This window comes from Oryzias latipes, chromosome 20 (assembly GCF_053564925.1).
Source record: "Oryzias latipes strain Hd-rR chromosome 20, Olatipes_Hd-rR_3.1".
NCBI classification, from domain to species: domain Eukaryota; kingdom Metazoa; phylum Chordata; class Actinopteri; order Beloniformes; family Adrianichthyidae; genus Oryzias; species Oryzias latipes.
The window spans coordinates 9,793,991-9,813,440 of record NC_136256.1 but is presented as its reverse complement, the minus strand read 5'-3'; the positions used below and the strand labels follow the sequence as shown (position 1 = coordinate 9,813,440).

At 41.3% G+C, this 19,450-nt stretch overlaps 1 long non-coding RNA gene across 1 annotated transcript; it reads right to left on the bottom strand.

Moving 5' to 3' along the window:
• Positions 1 to 5,923: 5,923 nt before the first annotated feature.
• Positions 5,924 to 14,284, bottom strand: LOC144988119 (uncharacterized). The gene is made up of 2 exons (XR_013651923.1): positions 7,072 to 14,284; positions 5,924 to 6,996 (listed from the first exon to the last, which is right to left on the bottom strand). It is a non-coding gene; the product is annotated as an uncharacterized LOC144988119 (long non-coding RNA).
• Positions 14,285 to 19,450: the final 5,166 nt, after the last annotated feature.

Genomic DNA, 19,450 nt, shown 5'->3' with positions numbered 1-19,450 from the left:
CTGTTTAGCATGACCACTGGTGTTTTCATTGTGCAAATGTAGCTGGGATCATAAATAAGCTTGTTAATTTTTGCCCTGCTGCTCACGATGACAAATCACCCGCCGTGTAAACATTGTCAACAGATGGCAAAATTACTCAAGTGAGGGTGTGCCTGATACTTCTGGGAGGTGTAACGATGGAGTTGTGCTTGGCAGTGGGATGCTAAGTGATGCAGTGCTTTCTTTGTAGCTCAGCGTTTGCAAACAGCTCTATACATCATTTTGATACTCATCCTAGACAGTTGTGTGTGGGGAGAAAGATAGAACATGTAAAGATTACCTTCAACAGATCTTAGACAGACAAAACGTAAAAAAAAGGGCATTGGTTAGATTAGAAAGGCTCTTATCAAGAGCACACCGTGTTCTTTATGTCAGGTTAGATTTATTACTTTTTTTTAATGCAATCGTAATTGCTCCAATACATTGAATTTTGAATTATTGCTATGATTATAATAAATACCAGAAAATATGTATCTATATTTGATTAGGACCATGAGTTGTCCTTTTTACTAACCACCTGTCCTCATCTATTTAAAAAAGATTAAAAAAGACAAATGGCAAACTAGATAGAATGCACGCATTTGCTACAGGCCTCTCACGATATTGCTAAGCTGTTTCTTCTATTGCCCGGTTCGATTGCTAAAATTCCTAATACAGTAAACCCTTGTTTTTCGCGGGGGTTACGTTCCAGAAAGAACCCGTGATAGGCAAAATCCGTGAAGTAGAAACCTCTATATCTTTTAACAATTATTATACAATTAAATACTCTATTATACATTGAAAAGACAGAACAAACCATTTTACAGGCTCAAGCATTTGAGTCACCAATAAAAGTACCTTAGAAACGTTTTTTCTACAAATAACTTCTGTTCTGTACTGTCAAATAATAATTTTAATCATCAATGTGAACAGAAGGCTTCAAATCGCGGAGATTAGCCCCGCCCACCGCGACCCAAGAATTGTCATTATAAAATAATGATTAAAAAAAGTACAGTGGGACAAATAGTGACTCGGGTGTATTTGACTGCTCTAAGTCCAGACTGAGCCGCTGCATCCTGACTTTACTCTGCAGTGTTTTCTTCTTTTGCAGCCCGCGGTGCAGCTGCAGGTGTGTTTGTTCAGGGGAAGAAGACCATAGTGATCGGCAGTTGGTGTCGCTCTTTTTTCTTCTTCCCAAAAACATCAAAAACATCCTTATACACCGACATGCCAACATCAAGAGAATTTGCACGTACATGATGTAAATTTGGCAAGCTGTTGTAGGAACGTGTACATATTAAACTGCAACGTTATTGACGCACAGGTAGAGAAGAAGCTGAGTGACTTTTTAGCCAATCAGAATGCAGAACACAATGCACGATGCAAATCCGTGAAGTAGCGAAACCGTGAAAAGTAAACCGTGTTATAGCGAGGGATCACTGTATTGCTAAAATTCTAAACTTTGAAATAAATCAGTTGCAGCAAACCCAATGATTTAAAACACATGTATGTACACTGCTAAAAAATAAAGGGAGCACTAAAATAACATCCTAGGTTTGAATGCAAGACATACAACACAAAAATGAGGCTCTGTAGTGTTTGTGGCTTCCAAGTGAAGCTGGGCTCTTACGTCAATCACTCTGCACAGCACTCATCAATAAGCCTCTACTCAAAAACAATGGCTAAATTCCTCACCTTTTCTTCTCAGCCAAATACAATCAGTTTGCTTTTAAATTCATCGATGTCTATCTCTCTACAGTCTCGACAAGTTTGATGCCCTCCTCCACTCAGTCCTCCTTCTGGACCAATGCTTTGCTGTGGAACCTTCCTCAACTACCATCACCGTCTAGGCCATGGGGTTTATTTATCTATGGTTCAAGCTTGTCCCACCAAAATAGACGTCATCAGCACCGAGTCTAACCGCCAAAGACTGTGGTCTTATTTAATGCACATCTTTTGAATAAAAAATGTATTTTTATTTATTCCAAATCAAATACAGAAAAACTCAGAAATGCAATTAGTATCATAAGTTCTCCTTTTTTAGGCAATTTCACTCTTACTCTCCTAATCAGCATTACGCTAGATGGTTTAGCCATTTTTTTGGAATTAGCATAAATGTTATCTCATTAGGCTAATTTTTTGGCATTTGCATTGTTGTGTCCAAATTACCATCCTAACCCCTGAATACTAAAAAAAAAAACGATATAGTGCTGCACTATGTAGTGCCGTGAATTTTAAAAGCAATTCAGACACCATGCTCCCTACTTTTTTTTTTTCTTTTAACGGCGGATATGACGTCATTGATTTCACCAAGTTAAAATCTAATTAAAATGAGCATTTTTGCGACGATTATTTATGAGTCCACTGTCTTCTGAAGACAAAACTTTGATGGTTTATCAAAAAAATACATTTAAAAACATTTTTTGGGTAAAAAATGATCCAACGCAATGCATTGTGGTTTATATTTGCCGATCGAGTGAGCATCGATGCACAGTGGTTTTTCGCAGAGACTTCTGGCAAATTTCCAGGGCACTCAATTTTAAAATTGTAGATTTTGACGGCACTAAAAAAGGGTGAACGCACTATATAGTGCACTATATAGGACAGGGGTCGGGAACCTATGGCTCGCGAGCCATATATGGCTCTTTTGATGGTCACATGTGGCTCGCAGACAAATCTTTAATTATACTTTTTTTTTATCATTAGTCCAGTCCTTCTCGGGCGCGATGCGATGCCAGAGGCGCGCAGTAGTAGCGGTGCTTGGAGAGAAAAATCTGCGCCAGCGCTATAAGTTTACAATTATCTATAATTTCACAGAGTTTGTACCAACTGGAAACCTGTGAATTGCCGTGCCTAAAAGTTCGCGCTCCCGTCTCTGAGAAAGAGCGCGCAGATGCGGAGACGGGATGTGTGAGGAAGAAAGCAGAGGGTGGGGGTGAGGGGTTGTGGGGACAGGCTGCAGGTGAATCGCGCAGGGATTGTAAAAACGTAAAACCCGCTGCCCGTCACTCACTGCAGCGTGTGAGTGTGTGTTTGGCTCCCCGTCTGCATGTGAGCAGTCTTTGTCACATCTACAGAACATTCAGACCAACCTAAGATCACGTTTAAAGTCTCAACGCCTGCATGAAGCAGAAACTCACCACGTATCAACCAGACTAGACAATCAGCAAAACTACCACGAGAAATACTCATCATTTATTAGCAATAGCATAACAATGTTATTAAAAATAATCCACAGACTTATTGTACTTTAAAAATGTTGAAATTACATCAAATGCACACATTCACTTGTATATTTAGTTTTAAACATATTGTCGCGGACTGAGTTGGATGGCTGTCGGGCCGCGTTAAAAGTTCTGGGGTTCATTGAAGGCATCAAGCAGAGATCTGATTGGCTCTCAGTTCTGTCGCTCAGCCTGTTGTTAGGTAGTTTGGACCAATTGGGTTTAGCTATGGGCCGAATAAGGGAAATGGGAGGCCTGGAGCGGGAGCAGGTGAATATAATGTTGGTAGAAGCGCTCTCTCTCGTCTCGTGTCGACAGGAGAGATTCAGGAGTTGCTGAATTAATTTTACGGCGTTTGTTGCGGTCTGCAGTAACCAGAATAAAGAACCTTAAATGAGGTTAAGTCTCCATGCCTCAGTGTGGGAAAGAGACACTACATTATTGTATGGCTCTTTCGAAATTACATTTAAAAATATGTGGCGTTTATGGCTCTCTTGGCCAAAAAGGTTCCCGACCCCTGATATAGGAGTTAGGGTGAGAATTTGGACATAACCCATGGCTTTTAAAGCTAATTTGGCAAATAGACTTACTGCTAGGTTAAATATGGCTGGTTTAGCTAGTTTAGGTGAAAATAGCACTTTTATATACTGTATACATTTTTAATTAGCAGATATTGCAATTTTTTTTACTTTACTGAATTTGTCTGAAAAGGTTCCTGAAGAAAGCAATTACGTCTTTAATGATCAGAAGATTCTATTGGCTAAGTTGTTATTTTTAGCTGAAGTATGTGGAAGAAATAAACTGAAAAAAAGGGATGGAAAATAAGAAAAACGATAAGAAGAAAAATAAAAAAAACAGAGTAGAAAAACACTGACCAAAAATATAAACGCAACACTTTTGTTATTGCTCCCATTTTTTATGGTATGAACTTAAAGATGTGAAACATTTTCCACATACACAAAATAACCAGTTCTCTGAAAAATTGTTCACAAATCTGTCTAAATCTGTGATAGTGAGCACTTCTCCTTTGCCAAGACAATCCATCCCACCTTGCAGGTGTGCCATATCAAGATGCTGATTAGACAGCATGATTATTGCACAGGTGTGCCTTAGACTGGCCACAAGAAAAGATGTTATGGGCGAAAACCAATTAATAGAAGGAAAAGCCAACACTATGAAAGTTGAAGAAGCTCAAGCTCATGATAATTGTAAAATAAGGACATAGCAGTTATACAACATTTATTTTACAAGTGTAATATACAGGTGAGATGTGTTGTCCAAGTATTTTCACGCTGTTGGAATAAATCACATTTGTAAAGTCTACCAATCAGCTGCCTTAGAGGGCAGTTAAAGTTGTTGAAGTGCCTAGGATAACACAAAGGTTACCGGGCATGCTCATATGTTAAAGCTAAAGAACAGCACTTGGGTTTTTACATCCTTTTAAAAACTTACCCCTAAATATATTGTAATAGTTGCAATTAGTCATGCCCTACTTAGTGGATTACAGGTTTTTTGAAGTGTGACAAATGTGATGCATTTATTTTTACAAAGAACCTTTCCCATAAGGTTTTTGTCTTGTAATAAAACCTTGTTTCTGTTTTGCTCAAATGTAATGTATATTCTTGTCAGTATTTTTGTATTGACATCTCACTGTAAGTGTTCTTTTGATCAAATGTTGCTTTTACATTGCAAATATCAGGCTGACAGCAGCTCTCCAGCTACTACAAGGCCAACAGTAGCTTTCCAGCTGCGACCAGACCAGCAGCTCACCAGCAGCTTCATTCCACCTAGTCCGACGCAGTGTCCCCAGCTCGAGGTTTTAAATTTGTGATAAATATGTTTCTTCAGCTACTTTTGCTATTAGTGCTTGTGAAATACATTCCATTTTCCCAAACAAATAACATGGCAGAGTCCATGATTTTTTAACTTTGAGCTCACCTGCCACTCTATCAAACCTTAACCATATATCTAATAGAGACCGTTTAGTCTCCAAATAATGCTTTTTTTTTTTTCCAGAACCATACCCTCAAATCATGTTCCGGTTGTTTCCGGTGGTCTTTTGAGGACTTTTGCTCTCGTAAAAGCTTGGGATTTCTGCATGTAAATGCAAGAAGCCTCTTAATAAAAATGTGAAAGTTTGGGTTACTGGATCACATCCTAAAATAGTGATTGTTACAGAGACCTGGCTAAGAAAGTCCATCTCCTATCCTGAGTTGCAAATGCCAGGCTATAATATGTTTAGACAGGACAGGCCTAGTAAATGTGGGGGTGTGGCAATTTACACTAAACAACATATTGAATGCGCTGTAACTCTGGCTAAATCAGTTCCAAAGCAGTTTAATCTGCTCATTCTCAACATCAGGCTCTCTAAAAATGTCTCCCTGTGAGTCACTGACTGTTTTCCTCCACCATCTGCTCCGGCACATCACAAACTCTCTGTAAGGTATTTGCCCTGTTTACCAATGCTAAGTTTGTGCTTTTTGGAGATTTAAATTTGGACATGTTAAAGCGACCTGTCGAGGTTAAACAGCAATCTGATGCACTAAATATACATTCATTCATTCATTCATTTTCTGTACCGCTTTGTCCCTTTCGGGGTCACGGGGCTGCCGGAGCCTATCCTGGCTACTTGGGCGTAGGCAGGGGATGCCCTGGACAGGTCGCCAGTCTGTCGCAGGGTAGAACATCCACAATCACACACCCATGCACTCTCACACTCACACCTATGGACAATTTAGAGTTGCCAATTAACCTATGAAGCATGTTTTTGGACAGTGGGAGGAAGCCGGAGATCCCGGAGAAAACCCACGCATACACGGGGAGAACATGCAAACTCCACACAGAAAGGTCCCCCATTGATGTATTTTTCATGTCCCCCAGCCGGGACTTGAACCAGGGGCCTTCTTGCGCCACCGTGCAGCCCACTAAATAAGCAGCCAGATCAAATTATTTACAAACCAATTCCAAAAATGTTTTACCTCCCAAATATTTTTGATCTGGCAGATGTGGACTGGTCTAAAATCAATTTGATTCCTACTGTTGACAATGCATTACAACTATTTAGTGCGTAACGGAGGCGTTACAGCAACTCGCTGACCAGATCACAGAGGTTGAAAGAAACCAACCTGACTCTCTGGTGATTACACTCGGGGATTTTAACAGAGCAAACCTCAAGGCTGAAATACCCAAATACAAACAGCACGTGACTTGTCCCACCAGAGGCCCGAACATTTTGGACCACTGCTACACAACAATAAAGGACGCATATCACTCTGTCCCCCGCGCTGCCCTGGGACTTTCCGACCACTGCCTAGTCTATCTCATCCCAACCTATAGGCAAAAGCTGAAATCAGCTAAGCCCATAGTAAAGACTGTGAAGAGATGGTCGAAGGAGTCAAAGATGCAACTGCAAGCCTGCTTTGACTGCACTGACTGGAGTGTCTTCGAGGCTGCTACCTCAGACGTGGATGAATTCACTCACTGAAATCACATCCTACATCAGTTTTTGTGAGGACATGTGTGTGCAGACTAAAACCTTCTGCACATACAACAACAACAACGCATGGTTCACTGCTAAACTGAGGCAACTACGTCAGGACAAAGAAGAGGCCTACTGTGACTCTTCTCATGACAACACAGGTCGGTTTACAACGGGCGTTTATTTGTACTTCTGCAGGTCATCACACTTCTTGTGGGACATTGCGTGCCTTCGCTTTCATTGCGCCTTCATTACGCCTTCATTACGCCGTGAAAACTATAACAAAACATTATACATGTTTGAGGAGAAAATAAACAATACAAAATAACACCAAACAAGCATAACAAATACCTCGTTTCCGCTTGTCAAGTAAAAGAGTCTCTTTGAGTCCAAGGTATTTCTTTTTGCAGCTCTTTCTCCCAGCTTGAACTCCTAATTGTTGCAACCTCGTGAGCAAAAGACCGTGCTCACCTGCGGCCAACATAAAAGGCTCAAATTCTCGCGAGAATAATACAATTCTTCTGAACAAAATCAAACAAAATTCACTGTACACTCCAAAGGAATAAAAATTAAATCACCAATTATTAAACGTTTCACAACCCATGAACTTCAATAAAATATATAAATTTCAGCTGCATTTACACTCCCACCAAAATCACTCCTATGAAGAATAAATGGGATTTTCATGTCAAACCACTACTGCTTTGGTTACTCACTCTGCTTCTACAAGCGTTACAACCTTATGAACAGGTCTATCTAAATGCAGTAGTCTAGTGTGTGAATTTCCTTTATTCTGTGTAGTCTCACTGACAAGTAGAGTTAACTTTCGTACGATGCCATCTTGACTAGGATAGGTTTGTAAGACTCTAGCAAGCTTCCACTCATTTCTTGGTGTGCTTTCATCTTGTAGAATCACAATATCATTCACTTTCAGGTTTCGTGTTGAGTTTTGCCATTTCTGACGTTGTTGAAGGTTTAGCAAATACTCTCGCTTCCATCTTTGCCAAAATTCATTGGCCAGGAATTGCACTCTTCTCCATCTTTTATGCAGATATAAATCTTCTCTGCAAAACTGTCCAGGAGGAGGCAGTATGACTGAAGATTTCATAGTCAGTATATGGTTTGGTGTAAGAGGCTCTGGTCCGGTGGGATCATTCAGGTGCTCCACAGTTAATGGTCTGCTGTTGATTATAGCCATTGTTTCATAGAGAAAAGTTCTCAGAGATGTAGTGTCAAGTCTGGTTCCTGTCTTGTCAAGCATGACTGCAAGAATACTTCGGATCGTTCTTATTTGGCGCTCCCAAACTCCACCCATGTGACTTGAAGATGGGAAATTTTCCACAAACTCACAACCAAGAGCCCTTTGACGTTCTGGGTCCACTTTCTTGAGCAACTCAGAAAACTCCTTTCTGGCTCCCATGAAATTGGTGCCTTGATCACACCTTAGTTGGCGAACTGGTCCTCTGATTGCCACAAAGGTTCGAAATGCATTTATGAAAGCATCAGTCGTCATATCATCCAGTGTCTCAATATGAACAGCTCTTGAGCACAAGCACGTAAACAAGAGGCCATATCTTTTTAATTCTTTCCTTCCATCCTTTACTATAAAGGGACCAAAACAGTCAAGGCCACAATATGTAAAAGGAGGGGTTGTTTCCGTCCGCTCTCTTGGCAGATCAGCCATCTTCTGAACTTCTGTATTTCTCCTGTATCTCCTACATTTCACACATTTGTAAATGTGTGAGGAGACCATGTTTCCACATCCAATTATCCATATCCCATTCGCACGCAGTTCATTCATGGTCATTCCTCTGCCCTGGTGACAAACACGCTCATGATAGTGCTTCACAAGCAAGGATGATACATGAGACTTTTTGGGAAGTATAGCTGGATGTTTTACACTATAGTCCAGAGTTGATCTGGAAAGCCTTCCTCCAACTCTGAGGACTCCGTCGTCATCAAGAAAAACATTTAAACGGTGTAATTGATTGTGTTTGTTAAGAGAGTTGACTTTTCCTTGTTTTAATTTCCTTATGTCTTCTGCGAAGGCTTCTCTTTGTTCCAACTTAATTATAAGCAGTTCGGCTTGTCGCCTTTCCTCAAGACTGCTTGTCTCATTTGATCTTGGTTGTACTCCCTTACGTTCTTGGACAAATCTTCTCAGCCTGGCAACAGCTTTCACAACTCTAGACCAGTCTGAAAACTTGGTGAAGCGGCTCAGAACTGAACCCGTTTCTGTTTTCACAGTGTTGACACAAGACTTGCGAAGCTCTGGGTCGGATATTTCCAAAACTCCCACCATCTCCTCTTCACCAACTTGCATTTCAAGTGTCTGTTGCCAGAGATAATCTGGACCCGTTAGCCAGTTAGATTCTCTTAACTGTGATGCAGTTAACCCCCTTGAGGCATGGTCAGCTGGATTGTTTTCTGAACTGACATAATGCCATTGCTTTGGTTCTGAGCTCGACCTTATGCGCTGAATGCGGTTGGCTACAAAGGTGTGGAACCTCTTTGCATCATTGTTCACATATGCAAGAACAACCTTTGAGTCTGTCCAGAAGTACACATCCAAATTTTCAATCTCAAGTTCCTCTTTGACAGTATCACTGTTCCGAACTGAGGTTACTGCCGCTGACAGCTCCAGTCTTGGTATGGTGATCTGCTTGGTGGGGGCCACCCTTGCCTTTCCCATTACAAGTGAACAACACACCTTTCCTGATTCACTTACTGCTCGGAGATATGAACAGGATCCGTATCCATTACAACTTGCATCTGAAAAGTTGTGGAGTTCATACTGTATGAACTTGCCAAAGCTTGAAGATATGTAGCACCTTGGTATCCTGATTGTTGGCAGTTGGGATAAGTCTCTCAGCCATGACTCCCATCGAGACTTGATTTGCTCTGGGAGGTCTTCGTCCCAGCTCACTTTCTCTTTACAGAGCTCTTGAAGAATTTGCTTCCCAAGCAATATGTAAGGAGCTACAAATCCCAAGGGATCAAAGACTGAAGCAACTGTTGAAAGAACTCCTCTTCTTGTCATGGGCTTGTCCTTGACAATAACTCTGAACTGGAATTCATCAACTTCAACACACCACTGGACACCTAAAGCACGCTCGATGTAAAGTTCACCAAGAGCCATGTTTATGTCTTCACTCTGTGCACGTTCTGCAGGTGGTATTGCAGCACAGACTTCTGGATGGTTAGAGACAAACTTGTGGAGACGAAGATTCCCAGTTCTACATAGAGCTCTTGCCTCATTCACCAGATGTATGGCTTCAGATGGAGTTTCACAGCTTATTAGGCCATCATCAACATAGAAGCTTCGTTGAATGAAATTGATAGCCTCTTTGCTAAAGGTTCCGTGGCCCTGTGATGCCAAATATTTGAGTCCAAAATTAGAACAGCCTGGCGATGAGGCAGCTCCAAACAGGTGTACTCTCATTCTATACACTGCAGGTTCGGAGCTTAGATTTCCATTTTCCCACCACAAGAACCTGAGGTAGTCTTGATGGTCTCTTACAACATGAAATTGATGGAACATCCGTTCAACATCACACATGATAGCTATTGGACCTTTTCTGAACCGGCAAAGCACACCAACTAAGGTGTTTGTGAGATCTGGCCCAGTAAGAAGATGGTCATTTAGAGAGGCATCTTTGTATCTAGCTGAGCAGTCAAACACCACACGGATCTTACTTGGCTTGTGTGGATGGTAAACCCCATGGTGTGGAATGTACCATACAGGCTGGTTATCCAACTCAGAATGTGGAACCTTTTCAGCATCTCCTCTTGATATTATGTCATTCATAAAATGAACATAATCTTTGAAGTACTGTTCATTCTTTCGCAGCCGTCGCTCTAATGAGGCTAACCTGTGCAGTGCATAACCTTTGTTATCTGGAAGCTCAGGCTTGTCCTCCCTGAATGGCAGTGGGAGTTCATAGTGGCCATCTTCTTTCTGCCTGATGCCTGCCTTTACCTTTGACAAGAAGAGAAGGTCATCTTGAGAGACTTGATTAACATCTGATGCTTGATCTGAGAAATCTGACTCTAATGCTCTGATAATTTCTGTTGAAGTGATTTCTCTTATTTGAGTTTGACATACAAAGCTTACTTCTCTCCTGAGTTCAACTGATGGATGTGCAGATGGTGTTACTTGGCAGACTATTATTCTGTGGCTGACTCCTATAGAGTCAACACAATCACTTGAGGATTGTGAGCAGCCAACAATGCTCCAGCCCAGATCAGTTAGTTGACCATATGGCTGAGTTTCTTTACCAGGCAGAATCTCTTTTGGTTGAAGGGCTTGGTGGCAGTTGTACCCAATAAGAAGGCCGACTTCACAAGACAGCAAAGGTGGGATCTTGTCAGCCAACTTTTCCAGATGAGTCCACTTTAGAGCAGTAGCTGATGTTGGGATGTGTGATCTATTTGCTGGAATATATTCTCGTGTGAAGACTGGTGGCAGTGAGATCCTTCTTTCCAAGTTGTATCCTCTCACTTGTAGGTTTGTTAGCCTTTGACATGAAATACTTGCTAACTTGGATGACATTGTGGACAAACGCAGACTTACATTTTCCTTGTGGGTGTTGAGATCTTGTGCTACTTCATCTAAAATGAAAGTAGTATCACTTTGGGTGTCTAATAATGCGTAAACAAGAATCTCTCGTTCTGGTTCTTTTGAGGATGATACCCAAACTGGTACTATGGAGGAGGTTTGTGAAATTTGACTTTCTTGTATCACTCTGTTTGATGTTGCTGCTTCAATGGTTTTCTTTGTGTTTTCATTTTCTGTTATTTTATCCTTTGGATTTTGAAGTGTTGACCTTTGCTGCTCTTTAAAGTCATCATTGTGCAAACAGGTGGGATGCTTCTTCTGACATTTTCCACATGTACTTCTTTTGTAGCACCTTTTTGACTGGTGGCCAGCCTTCAAACAGCCAAAACAGAGCTTTTCTGCTTGCACAAACTTAACACGGTCTTGCAAATTCTTTTCACAGAACTTTTTACATTCTGCGATGAAATGTCCTGAATGTTTACAAAATGCACATGGTGGGTTACTTCTTTCTGTTGTGTTTGTGAACAGAGTCTTAGCTTGAACTGGTATATATTTTGGTTGTTTGGGTTTTTCTCCTTCCACACTCTTTAATGCTTGTACTGAAAATACAGGATCACAAGCAAGATCTGCTTCTCTTGAGAGGAAGTCCACTAGTTCTTTAAACCTTGGATACGTGTGAAAGTTTTCTCTGGTTTCCATAACCTTGCGGTTCCAACTGGAAACTAACCAATCTGGAAGTTTGAGCAAGATCTTTTGGCACTCATTGCAGTCATTGAGAACTTCCAAGGTCTTTACATGTGACATAGCCTTTTCACAGCTCTGGAGGAAGTCTGCAAATTCTCTAAGTTCATGTGCATCCTTTGAACTTATTTTTGGCCAACTGTAGAGTTTATCCCTGAAAGACTTCCCTATGATGAATGGATCACCAAATCGTTTTTCCAGGATCTGCCACGCTGAGTCATATGCAGCCTCTGTCCCGAGCATGAAAAATCCTTCTACAGCCCTTTTTGCAGAGCCGCCTAGATACCTTTGAAGGTAGAACAGCTTTTCATTCTTTGGAATATTTTTTTTGTCTATTAGTGTCTGAAATGACACTTGCCAATCTTTGAATTTCAAAGGATTTCCAGTAAAAACTGCGGGCTCAGGTGTTGGAAGACGATTAGCACTTATGGCTTCTGCTAAAATACTAACAAAGTTTGCACTGTCTTGCATATGAGTCGTGGTTGTTAGGGGTGTCGTCATTTGGTATGTGATTGCTTGTGGAATAAATGGAGGACTTGAGGCATCAAGTGTTTGAACAGGGGCTGGAAAAGACTTAGGAATCACAGGAGGTCTTGGTCTTTGAAGCATAGATGGTGACTTTGTCAAAGGAAATTTTTGAGAAGTACTTACTCTTTCAGTGTTACCTTGTATGAGGGAAACCTCTGCTTGGTCGTAGACTTCTACTCTAGCTTTAGCAGCATTTAGCTTTTTGACTTCTTCGAGTCGTTCAAGTTTTCTACGTTTGTCTTGTATAGCCTGAAGTCTAGCTTGTTTCTCTGATTCAAACTGAACAAGACGCTCTTTATCTTCAGCCTCCAGCCTTTGAAGTTCAACTGCTTCCTTTTCTTGTTCCTCCAACACTGCCAAAACCTCTTGACATGCAGCAGCTTCTGCAGCAGCTTCTCTTCTTTTAGCTGATTGGACACTTGAGTGAAAAGAATCACACTTTGACCGATCAGACATTGACTGAGATGACGAAACTGTTGAATTTAAGATTGATCCAACATCTGGCCAAGGTTCCTCATCTTCATCTGCTGGTGACCCTTGAAGCTGTCTTTTAGCCCTTTGGATAATAAATCTTGACAGTGACATACAGGTATCAACCTTGCGCCGCAGGTCTGACTCAGGCGTACATACTTGGCGCAGCTCATCGTACATTCCCTGTACAGCAGAAGAGGTAACTTGAAGGTCCTCAATTATTTCATTTAGCTCCTCCTTGGAAACTTTATCTGATAACATTTCTTTACTGATTCTTGCATGATATCTCCACTTTTCATATGTCATTTTGTACTTGCGTTCCATTGTTTTCAGTTTTTCTTTTTGGAGTTCTTTTCCTTTTTCAGTCAAGCTTCGAATTCTTTCACTTCTTCGTAGTGTTTTTGTTTCTTCAGGAGTAAGGTGAGGAATTTCAACTTGGTTCGATGGCTCAGCTTGCTCCTCTTGATTGTGTGTTTGTGCATGTGACATCTTATCAAGTGATTAAGGGTGCAAATGTTTAGGAATATATGTTTTAGGCAATATTTTTGAACTTGTTTAAATTTTCAAATGTAATAAGTTTATCTAAACATGAAAGGCATATTATCTGTCACTAAATTAAATAAATGAAATTTACAAACACTTCAAGCCTAAATTGCAATGGAAAAAACACTTAAAGTAACAATAATAATACTGATGAACTGTAGTGTTAACTTTGCTTTCAAATATTTTTACCCCTTAAATGAACAAATTTTTTTTTTCTTTCTAAATAAGTCACAAAACATTTACTTGCTATGTAACAATATAGTAGAAACGCTTTAGAATTCCACAGATTACAAATAACTTATTCCCTTAGCTGCAAACTTTATATCCCCTTTTCAGACTACAATATTTCTTTACTTTTTGGAAAATAACTTTCTGAGCTTCATTGGACGAGCTGAGCTTCCGACAGTCCTTTCATATGCTTGCCTGCACGCGGTAAGGAAATGGGCGTCGGCTTCCCCGTGGCTCTCGGCTCGGCTTAGCGGGCTTCACGCTGCAGTCTCCTGTCTCCTCCCCGTGTGGAGCAGTCGAGTTTTCACTGTGACTCTTCTCATGACAACACAGGTCGGTTTACAACGGGCGTTTATTTGTACTTCTGCAGGTCATCACACTTCTTGTGGGACATTGCGTGCCTTCGCTTTCATTGCGCCTTCATTACGCCTTCATTACGCCGTGAAAACTATAACAAAACATTATACATGTTTGAGGAGAAAATAAACAATACAAAATAACACCAAACAAGCATAACAAATACCTCGTTTCCGCTTGTCAAGTAAAAGAGTCTCTTTGAGTCCAAGGTATTTCTTTTTGCAGCTCTTTCTTCCAGCTTGAACTCCTAATTGTTGCAACCTCGTGAGCAAAAGACCGTGCTCACCTGCGGCCAACATAAAAGGCTCAAATTCTCGCGAGAATAATACAATTCTTCTGAACAAAATCAAACAAAATTCACTGTACACTCCAAAGGAATAAAAATTAAATCACCAATTATTAAACGTTTCACAACCCATGAACTTCAATAAAATATATAAATTTCAGCTGCATTTACACCTACAGAAGTGGAGATCGGGACCGGTATAAGCAGGCTAGAAACAAGCTAACAAAGGAGATCAAGGCTGCAAAGAGGTTCTACACTGCAAAGCTGACGGACCAGTTTACTGCCAACGACTCTTCTGCAGTTTGGAAAGGCCTGCAGACCATTACCAACTACCGGAGACCATCTCCCCGCCCCTCAGACAGTTACCACCTGGATGAGGAGCTTAACGACTTCTACTCAAGGTTCAAAAGAACATCACCTTCCCCCTCAGCCACCATTTCCATCACACAGGATCTACCTGCAATCCCAACCTCCCCCACACCTGCCCCCTCATCCGCACTGATGATCTGCGAACGAGATGTGCGTCAACAGTCCCAGAAGCAAAAGATCAGGAAGAATCCAGGACCCGATGGAGTCTCGCCCTCCTGCCTGAAAGTCTGTGCTGACCAGTTAGCTCCCATCTTCACCAGGACCTTCAACAGCTCCCTGGAGAAGTGTGTGGTACCTGCTTGTCTCAAACTCTCCACCATCATTCCAGTCCCCAAGAAGTCCCCAGTCACAGGACTAAATGACTACAGACCAGTTGCCCTGACCTCGGTAGTCATGAAATCCTTCGAACGACTGGTGCTGAACCACCTGAAGGTCATCACAGAGCCTCTGCTAGACCCCCTGCAGTTTGCCTACAGAGCAAACAGGTCAGGGGATGACGCAGTCAACATGGCTCTCCACTACATCCTGCACCACCTCGACTCTGCAGACACGTACGCATGGGTTCTATTTGTGGACTTTAGCTCTGCATTTAATACCATCGTCCCAGAGCTCCTCCACCACAAGCTGTCCCAGCTCGCTGTGCCTCTCCCCACCTGTCAGTGGATCACCATTTTCCTCACCGACAGGAGGCAGCAGGTGAAACTGGGACGCTTCACATCCAGCACCCGGATCCTGAACACTGGCGCCGCCCAGGGGTGTGTTCTCTCCCCTCTGCTCTTCTCCCTCTACACAAACCACTGCACATCAGGAGCCCCCTCTGTGAAACTCTTGAAGTTTGCAGATGACACCACAGTCATTGGGCTCATCCGGGATGGTGATGAGACTGCATACAGAGAAGAAGTGGAGCAGCTAGTCCTCTGGAGCAGCCAGAACCACCAGGAGCTGAACCCGCTTAAAACAGTGGAGATGACAGTGGACTTCAGGAGGAACCACCCTACCACTCCCCCCCACTCACAATTCTCAACAGCACTGTCCCCTCAACAGACTCACACAGGTTTCCGGGTTCCACCATCTCACGGGACCTTAAGTGGACCGCTCACATTGACTTGGTCCGGAAAAAGGCTCAGCAGAGGTTGTACTTCCTGCGACAACTCAAGAAGTTCAACCTGCCTCAGGAGCTGCTGACCATCTTCTACACGGCAATAATCCAGTCTGTCCTGACCACATCCATCACGGTCTGGTTTGGTTCAGCTACCAGACACAACAAGAACAGACTACAGAGAATTATTAGATCCGCTGAGAGGATTATTGGTTCCAGCCTTTGCCCCATTCAGGACCTGTACCGATCCAGAGCCAGGAAGTGGGCTGGCAGGATCGTAAAAGACCCCCTCTCATCCTGGACACTGCCTTTTCAGCCTCCTCCCGTCAGGGCGGCGCTTTAGGACAATGCAAACCAAAACGACTCGCCACAAAGACAGCTACTTCCCTCGAGCTGTCACTCTTATGAACTCCTGACTCCGGACCACTCAAGGACACTGTACAACCACAGAACCTGTCAAACTGGAACTACTGCTGCTGCATTTTTGACTTTTTTACTTTATTCTATTTCTTTATTTAGTAATGACTATTTATTCACACAGCTACCTTATATCTATCTTCTTTTTACTATTTATCCTTTTACCTTGCTAGTTTGGACGAGAGCACAAGTAACCGAAGACAAATTCCCTGTACAAATAAAGTGATCCTGATTCTGATAAGTACTTAAACAACCATGCTCCGATCAAACGCCTCAGAATAAAAGGTCGTCACAGCACCTGGTTTCACCATACTGTTCTTCGAGAAAAGAATATAGCATGGAGAAAAAAAACTTGATTTAAGAGGTCCTCAGCACCTATTCTGGCATTTAAACAAACCAGAAACAAGTCTTTACAAGCCACCTGCAAAGCAAATTCAATTTAGTTTACAGAACAGCTTTCAGTCCATAAATTTGATCCCAAAAAATGTTGGACAACAATGCGCGACTTAGATAATAAACCGTCTCCTGCTCTACCACTTTCATATATTGATGGTATTTTAGTATCTGATAAAATGCATATAGTTAACAGTTTTAACAAAATTTTGCAAACACTTCACATTCTCCTTTGTCAGCATCCACTTTGCCCATAGTCCACACCTCTTCTACCAATGGCTTAAACTTAGAGCTAGTTCTGGATTGTGAGGTCTGGGAGGAGCTGCAAAAGTTGAATCCAAAAAAAACCCTCCAGGTTTAGATGAGCTGAGCCTTTTCTTTTTCTAAATTGGAGGCCCTATCTTTGTGGGCCCTATTAACAATATTTTCAATCTTTCTCCCTGCACTGCTGAAATCCCTCATACGTAGAAATGTGCTAAGGGTGAGAATCGGTTTGATGCCAACTGTAGGACATCTATCTCAATTCTTCCTTGTCTTGCTAAAACCGTCACGTTTTTTCAACCTTTCAAGATATTTCAATTTTTGCAATTGAATTTTTTGCAATTAAATTGAAAAATCTTAGAAGGGGGCCAGTTTAGCTCGTGCTGGTTTGCGGCGCCTTCCATCCGTGAAACCAGGGTTTGATTCCGGGCTGCTCCCTATTCCCTTCTCTGCTGCTGTGCTGGTCCCAAGCCCGGTTGGATTTGAGAGGATTGCATCAGGAAGGGCATCCGGCATAAAACATTGCCAAGTTAACCATGCGACTCATCCTCGTGGGAGGTTTGTTTCGCTGTGGCGACCCCTGATGGGAGAAGCCGAAAGTGAAAGAAGAAGAAATTGAAATATCTTAGAATATGGGTAGACAACACTTTATCATTTTCCATTAATAGTCAAAGATTAAGTCAAAATTAGGATTTCTTTATAGAATGCATTCTTCTCTAACTTACTTTGCAAGAAAAACATTGATCCAAATGAGCATCCTCACTCTGTTTGATTATGGTGATGCCATTTGCAGATCAGCTAATAAACATTTGCTGAAAAAATTGGACCCTCTTTACTATTCTGCCATTTGATTTATAACAAATGCTCCCTTCAAAACCCACCACTGTTTCCTAAACTCGTCACCAAATTGGTCACCAAATTCCTTGTTCACTCTACGTTAAATCCGATGGTTGCTGCTAATTTACAAAACACTCCATGGCCTTTTTCCTCCTTTTTTGAGCCAGCTTTTGCACACTTCATTTACTCCATCTGTAAAACCGGCTCTGCAAAACTGATTCTGTTAACAGTCCCGAAATCAAAATCCTCTTTGGGTTCTTTAGCGTTTTAGTCTGCAGCAGCCAGAGACTGGAATTCTTTAAAAACAATTCTTATAATGGACACTTTTATTTCAAAGACAGTTTTTAAAAGGAATCTAAGTGACCATTTTAAAGAAGAATATTTCCTGTAACTTAATTTTATGATTCTAATGATTGTAATAATTGTATTATTTTTATGAATGTCTGTGTTACTTCGGTTTTATCCTGATTTTTGTTCTGTCTCTCCTGTAACTTTTTGTTTGTTTTTCTCAAAAGGTCTTGCCTTTTGCCAAGCCACAGTTGAAAATAAGAATTTCTTTTCATAAACTGTCTAGCCTGGATAAATAAAGGTTGAACAATTAAATAAATAAGTTGAACGATCTTATGTCCAACATTTGTGAATGCTAAAGAGTTATAAAAATGTAACAGAGAAATGACAATTATACATTTTGAACTGCTCAGGGAATATTCCTTTACTAAAAAGTATTTATTAGGTTGTTGTTCACCTGCCGGCTTATCCCGTCAGGGGTTGCCTCAGTGAATCAGCTTTCACTGTATCGTACAGGTGGTTTAGCAGAGTTTTAAGCCAAATGTTCATCCTGACACAAACCTGTATTTTATCCGGGCTGGGACGAGCACAGGGGGACCCAGACTCGGGCCCCTTGTGGCTACATAGTTAGGCAATAGTGTGAAGGGTCTTATTTACAAGGGAAAACCACATTTTTTTTTTATGGATGTCATGAATAGTGGAGAATGAAATTTATGAAATAATGAGGCAAATTGACAAAATGAAGTGTGTAATTCTGATCTGGTTCCAAACTTAACATCAATTTTAGAAAGACATTTGGAAAACTATTCACCCAAACTACATTACAACAAGACAGATCGATCAGTCAAGCTCCAAACTCCAGACTGTTTTTCTTCCTTGTGGTTGGGAGTTTTTAATAAACAAGGACATAAAAGCGAATACACTGCTATTCTTAATTTTTTCAATTTTTATTATACAAATTCACTTTTGTTTGCAGAGTTTTAGCTGAAAACAGGCGATTTACTATAATCCCTCTACGTAGTATAATGTTTAAAAAGTATCAAAAATAATACTATACTATACCTGCAGTACTGATCTTACCAGATTTTTTTGTTCTTTTTTTGCTGTATGTTTTTTAAATAAGCCAGCACACTTTCTTCATTCTTTCTCCTGTCTGACAGTTGCAGACTTTTCTAGCACCATTGTATTCCCACGGATTCTGTTTATCCTGCCACCAGAAGAGCAAAGAGAATTCTGGGCTCCCTGTAGTTGGCATCTAGTGGTAGCATTGCTGTATGAATAAGACTATTTCAAAATAATAAAATAGAAGAAGACTTCAAGTCCAAGAGGAGGCTGGATGACGAGATTCTCTGCT